Source organism: Phacochoerus africanus, chromosome 1 (genome assembly GCF_016906955.1).
Source record: "Phacochoerus africanus isolate WHEZ1 chromosome 1, ROS_Pafr_v1, whole genome shotgun sequence".
Taxonomy (NCBI): domain Eukaryota; kingdom Metazoa; phylum Chordata; class Mammalia; order Artiodactyla; family Suidae; genus Phacochoerus; species Phacochoerus africanus.
The window spans coordinates 114,041,509-114,047,508 of NC_062544.1; the positions used below are offsets into that span (position 1 = coordinate 114,041,509).

Here is a 6,000-nt window from a genome sequence, read left to right on the forward strand (position 1 = left end):
TATTCAACATCATTAACCATTAGGGAAATGAAAATCAAAACCACAATCATACCTACTAGGATGACCAAAACCAAAAAAATCAGAAAATAACAAGCATTGGCAAGGATGTGGAAAAAACTGGAAGGCACACTTTTGATAGGAATGTAAAATGGTATAGCAGTATATAAAAATATTTTATGGCTCCTCAAAAAGTTAAAAAAAAATTTATCATATGACCCAGCACTTCTACTCGAAGGTATATGCCCCAAAAAACGGAAAAGAGATAGTCAAACACTTGTACACACATATTCAAAGCATATTCACAAGAGCCAAAATGTAGAAACAACCCCAAAGGTTCACCAAGAGATGAATGGATAAACAAAATGTGGTTATATTCATACAATGCAATAGTATTCAGTCATATAAAGAAAGGCGGTACAGGGAGTTCCCATCGTGGCTCAGTTGTTAACAAATCTGACTAGCATCCATGAGGACACAGGTTTGATCCCTGGCCTCGCTCAGTGGGTCAAGGATCTGGCGACACGGTGAGTTGTGGTGTAGGTCACAGGTGCAGCTTGGATTCTGCATTGCTGTGGCTCTGGCGTAGGCCAGCGTCTAAAGCTCCAATTCGACCCCTAGCCTGGGAACCTCCATATGCCACGGAAGCGGCCCATGAAATGGCAAAAAGACCAAAAAAAAAAAAAAAAAAAGGAAGAAGGTACATTACAACCATGGATAAACCTTTTTTTTTTTTTTTTTTTGTCTTTTTAGGGCTGTACCCCTGGCATATGGAGGCTCCCAGGCCAGGGGTAGAATTGGAGCAGTAATCGCTGGCCTACACCACAGCCACAGTAATGCAGGATCCAAGCTGTGTCTGCAACCTACACCACAGCTCATGGCAACGCCAGATCCTTCACCCACTGAGCGAGGCCAGGGATCAAACCTGCGTCCTCACAGATACCAGTCAGATTTGTTTCCACTGAGCCACGATAGGAACTTCCCATGGATGAACTTTTAAAAGAATATGCTAGGCTTTAAAAAAAGATACAAAAGGTCACATATCATATGATTCTATTTAGTCTTACACAAAACACCCAGAATAGATAAATCCATATACAGAAAGCTGCCTAGTGATTGCCAAGAGGTATGTGTGAGGGGGAAATAAGAAGTGAGTGATTAATAGCCATAGGGTTTCCTTTTGGAGTGATGAAAATGTCTTGGAACTAAAAGAGGTGATGGTTGTACAACACTGTTAATCTAATAAATCCAGCTGAATTATGCACCTTAAAGGGGTTAATTTATCATATGGAAATTTTAAAAAAAATTTTGGCCACTCCTGCGGCATGCAGAAATTCCTGGGCCAGGGATCCAACACAAGTCACAGTGGCAACCAGAGCCACAGCAGTGACGATGCCAGATCCTTCACCTGCTGTGCCACAAAGGAACTCACACATTTTTTTTAATATGGGAAAAATGGTCCAGGAGAGAATGCCTCTTGGTTAACTTAAGCAATCAGCCTAGTAGAACACATAAAGGCAAAGTTTAAAGAAAATACTATGTCTAAAAAAGATCAATTCAAGGGCATTAAAATAGTAATATTTTACAGTTCAATTTAGACACACACATGTGATTTTGGTATTATTTTCAAAATTTCCAATTAACTATGCCTAAGAATAATTATAACTTTGAGAATAATCACGTGCCCAGGGAAATATAAACAGACAAAAATAATAATACCAATAATTCATTTTACTATCTATGACAGACTACTAACAAAAGGCAAAAGGTGCAGTCATCTTGTTATGGACAAGATAGTGAAGATACATTGCTCAACTCACCATGTTTCAAAGTGAGTTGTTTTAGTGGTATGCAGAATTTATGGCCTATCCAACAGTGACACAATAGTTATCGAATTGTGAAAATTAGTATAAGATAAACACTTGTTTAGGTAATTTACTGACATTATTCTGAATTTCCATAACCAATATGCCCCTGTTTTTACAGACAAGGAAAGGGGCTCAGAGAGGTCCCCAAGACCAATCGATTGGTACTTGGTAGAAAGGGGTTTCAAGCATTCAAATCCCAGCTCTGCCAACATACCTGTGAGATCTTGGTCAAGTTATTTAACTTCTCCAAATCTCAATTTCCTTATCTGTAAAATGGAAATGGTTGTCATGAGGATTAAATAAGACTGTCCATAAAATGGAATAGCATAAATTTCCACAAAAAATATGTAGAAAGTCCTTATCCTAAAGGATGTCTGCCAAAGTATTTACGAGTGCTGTGTCTGCAAATTTATTTCAAATGGTTCCACAAAAATAAATGTACGTCATATCCACCTATAAGAGAAAATATGGCAAAATATTAATAATAACTGTTGAATCTAGATGGATAAACAAGTATTCATTTTACTATTCTTTCAACTTTTTAATATGCCCGAATTTTTTTTTGGGGGGGGGTCTTTTTGCTATTTCTTGGGCCGCTCCCACGGCATATGGAGATTCCCAGGCTAGGGGTCCAATCAGAGCTGTAGCCACCGGCCTACACCAGAGCCACAGCAACGCGGGATCCGAGCTGCGTCTGCAACCTACACCACAGCTCACGGCAACGCCGGATCGTTAACCCACTGAGCAAGGGCAGGGATAGAACCCGCAACCTCATGGTTCCTAGTCGGATTCGTGAACCACTGCGCCACGACAGGAACTCCGAATTTTTTTTAATTAAAAAGAAGAAAAAAAACTAAGACGGATTTCCTTTCCTGATTTGTGTTTTGTTTTGTCTGCTTTTCAGGGCTCACCTGGGCATATGCTGGCTAGGCGTTATGTGAGCAGTGTCTGTGACCTACACCACAGCTCATGAGAATGCCAGATCCTTAACCCACCAAGTGAGGCCAGTTGGGTTGATTTCTGCTGTGCCACAACAGGAACTTCTTTCCTAATTTGGACCAACTCTCAAAATGTTGTCAAGTGAGAAAAGTCTGTGTGTGTGTCCTGGAAAAATTCATAAGAAACAGATAATAGGCATTCCCTTGTGGCGCAGTGGAGCATTATCACTCTCACTGCAGCAGCTCAGATCACTGTGTGGCACAGGTTTGATCCCTGGCCCAGGAACTTCCACACGATCAGTCAAAAATTTTTTAAATTAAAAATTTTTTTAAAAAAACAGATAATAACTATTATTTTTGTGGCAGGTAACCGACTTTCTAAGGGATAAGGGTAGGAGAAAGATTTTTTTCACTGTTATTACTCTAGATTCACCATTTTTCCACTATTTTGTTATCTTCTGTAACTTTTAAATTAAACCAAAAAATGTGTGAACCTCTAATACACAATACTGAATGGACTGTTCTGCAGAAACTATCCCAGAGCCTAAAAAAAAGTACTCATTAAGGATAGATCCCATAAGGGTAAAATCCCATAAGGTTAAAATGTCTGTACACCTTCTTCCTTATTTGAGGAAAAAAAAAAAAACTGGGAAAAAAAACCCCAAGTTTGGAGCTTCGAGTAAAATTTACCTAATTACGTCTATAACATATAAGAACATGTATAACAATACTCTATTACTTTTTATGACCATAACAGAAATTTAAGAAAACTGGTAACAAACCAACTTCGATCACTTCAAACATGTGTTTCATACTACTGGACAACAGACAGAATAGTAAAACACTGTGCTCAGCAATTACTCAAGAGATTTTGAACATAAAAGGATTTCCATTCTAGCTCCCAAATTCTGTATCTAATATCTCACATCCAAAAATACACTATCACTGGAAAATGGACAATAACTGTTACACACAAAGGCCAAATCTTGACAGCATCAAGTAGAAAAAATACAAATTGATTTCTAAAGAGTGTAACTATACAAGTTCACATAATCCTTAAAAGTAAACTCCAGTAAACTTGGACAAGAAAATTACAGAACAACAATGCCAATGAACCTCTCACTCTGTACATTAAAAAGCTTTTAGAACACGAAGATGCTGCTAATAATCATTAAAACACGTAGGCTAATTAAAATCCTTCATTGAAAAGACAGCGTAAGAAAAATTGAGGCCAACGTGACATAGACAAGGACAAGTCAGCTGGGACTCAAAAAGAACTACTACAAACACTCCAAAACTACTTCAACACAAGCAAAACCAGAGTACTAACATGCAATAAGAGGAAGTGAGACCAAAACCGTCTAGCAAGAGAGAGTTAAGCCAAACGCCTGACACCCAGTTAAAAACGACTATAACCCCCAGAAACAGGCTCCTGAGAAACTTGGCGGGTACTCCAAGGTTTGGCTCCAAGCTGCAGGACCCACACACATCTCATTCCACCCCTCCCTTCCACCATGGGAGTGGGAGGAGTGCCAGGAGAGCTCCGCCCCCCTCGACCCATTAGGGTGCCCAGCTAGTGCCGGGGGAGGCGGCAAGAGGCCGAGGAAGGGGAAAGCCCTCCCAGGTGGCTGGAGGCGGAGACAGTATAGGAAAGGGGGGGGGCCGTACAGCAGGAAGATGGAGGCCCCCAGTCCGTACGGAGGAAGACTGGGGGGACTGGAAGGTGAAAGGTGATGAGGGAAATAAGAGGCGCCCCTCCTCCAGGTAGGGGCGGGCACAGCCTTGCCCCCTACTCTGGGCTGAAGAGTTACTCTAGGGAAGTTTCTTCTGCGGGCTGGAGCAAGAACGTGAAAGCCCCGCCCCTGAGCCAAGAATCGGGAGGAGAGAAAGTCCTGTCAGGCCGAAGACCAAGCCTCCCCCGAGGCTTGGCCCGCCCCCTCTCCGCCGGCGGCCCAGGCAGGTGCCGCCCCTCCCCCAGTCCGGCGCCCACTCTCCCGCCCTCCTGGCCCGGCGCCCTGTCTCCTCGCGCCGCTCCCAAAGAGCCGTCTCCCTCCTTTCCCTACTCACCTTCCCAGGCGGCTCCGCCGCACCCCCCTGACCCCGCCAGTGGCCACAGTTCACACACACACAGCCTCAGGTCCCGCACTCACTCTCCCTCACTCACACACAGTGCGACCACGGCTCCAGAGCGGCCCACATATTATGCGTCACTCGCGTGCTACGTACCCCGCGCACGCGCGCGCCCGCGCGCGCCTCTCCCGACTTGGCGCGAGGCTCCCTGGCAGAAGGCGGGAGGAGAAGGCCAGGGTGAGCGGAGGAATATCGACGAGCCCCAGAGCCGCCTGGGAAATGGAGTTCCGCCTCTATGGGAGGGGCCCGCTAATCTTGATTGGCGTTCGAGCACTTTGCCCCCGCGCATTGGCTTCTGGGAAGTGTAGTTTTTAGCGTAAACGCGAACTGCTACATACTCATTGGTTACTCAGGAAACCGGAAGCGTGAAGTGAAAGAACCGATCCTCCCAAACTTAGGCTCTAATTGCTAAATAGCCTCTCAGTATCTTATTCGGTCCTGTGTGACAAGGGCCTTTGCTTTATTCTCTCATTTGCCCCATTATACCTAGAATATACCAGGATCTAAGAGTATTTCCCAAAGTATATGTGAAATGCCAGCACTCATTTAACAGAAGGCTCTGTTTTTTTCTTTGTCTTTCTGTTCAAGACCTTGCCTGTAGGATCAATAAATATTCATCCTAGGTATTATATGTGAGGCAGAGAAAAGGAAAAAAAACCAAAGACATAGATTAAGACAGGGCTGACCTCAGAAGCCATCTAATTTAATTCCTTTATTTTACAGGTGGGAGAAGAGAGACCAGGTCATACTGAGTGACATGACTAACATCACACAACCAGTTAGCCGCAGAACCAGAGCGACCCCTAACTCTGACACTGGATTTCTTTTTTGGAGGCATGAAAGATAAATGTAGCTCCATGGGTAAGCAGAATCTCTCCTGGACAAGATCCTACCAAGGCTTTATTTCTGGGAGTTCCTGAACAAGTTTCTGTGCATTTTTACAGAATTCTCACAGTCAGCACTCTCACATGAGGAACATGGAACATAGCGAGCCTGCTGCCATGCTCATGTTCTATAGCTAGTAAGAAACTAGCCAGAGCCTAGATGGTGGGTCTCTTGATTCTGTT

General features: G+C 43.5%; 1 protein-coding gene across 8 annotated transcripts in view; it reads right to left on the bottom strand.

Moving 5' to 3' along the window:
- Nucleotides 1-5,159, bottom strand: part of DCAF1 (DDB1 and CUL4 associated factor 1) — a 79,302-nt gene extending 74,143 nt beyond the window's left edge. For 4 of the 8 annotated variants that reach the window (XR_007134360.1, XR_007134361.1, XM_047775499.1 and 1 more), the window contains exon 1: nucleotides 4,871-5,005. The gene's annotated coding sequence lies outside the window, so the exon portion shown is untranslated. Of the gene's footprint in view, nucleotides 1-2,079; nucleotides 2,132-4,870; nucleotides 5,008-5,029 lie in introns of those variants that run through there. The other 4 variants (XM_047775477.1, XM_047775463.1, XM_047775469.1 and 1 more) reach the window with 3 other exon arrangements.
- Nucleotides 5,160-6,000: the final 841 nt, after the last annotated feature.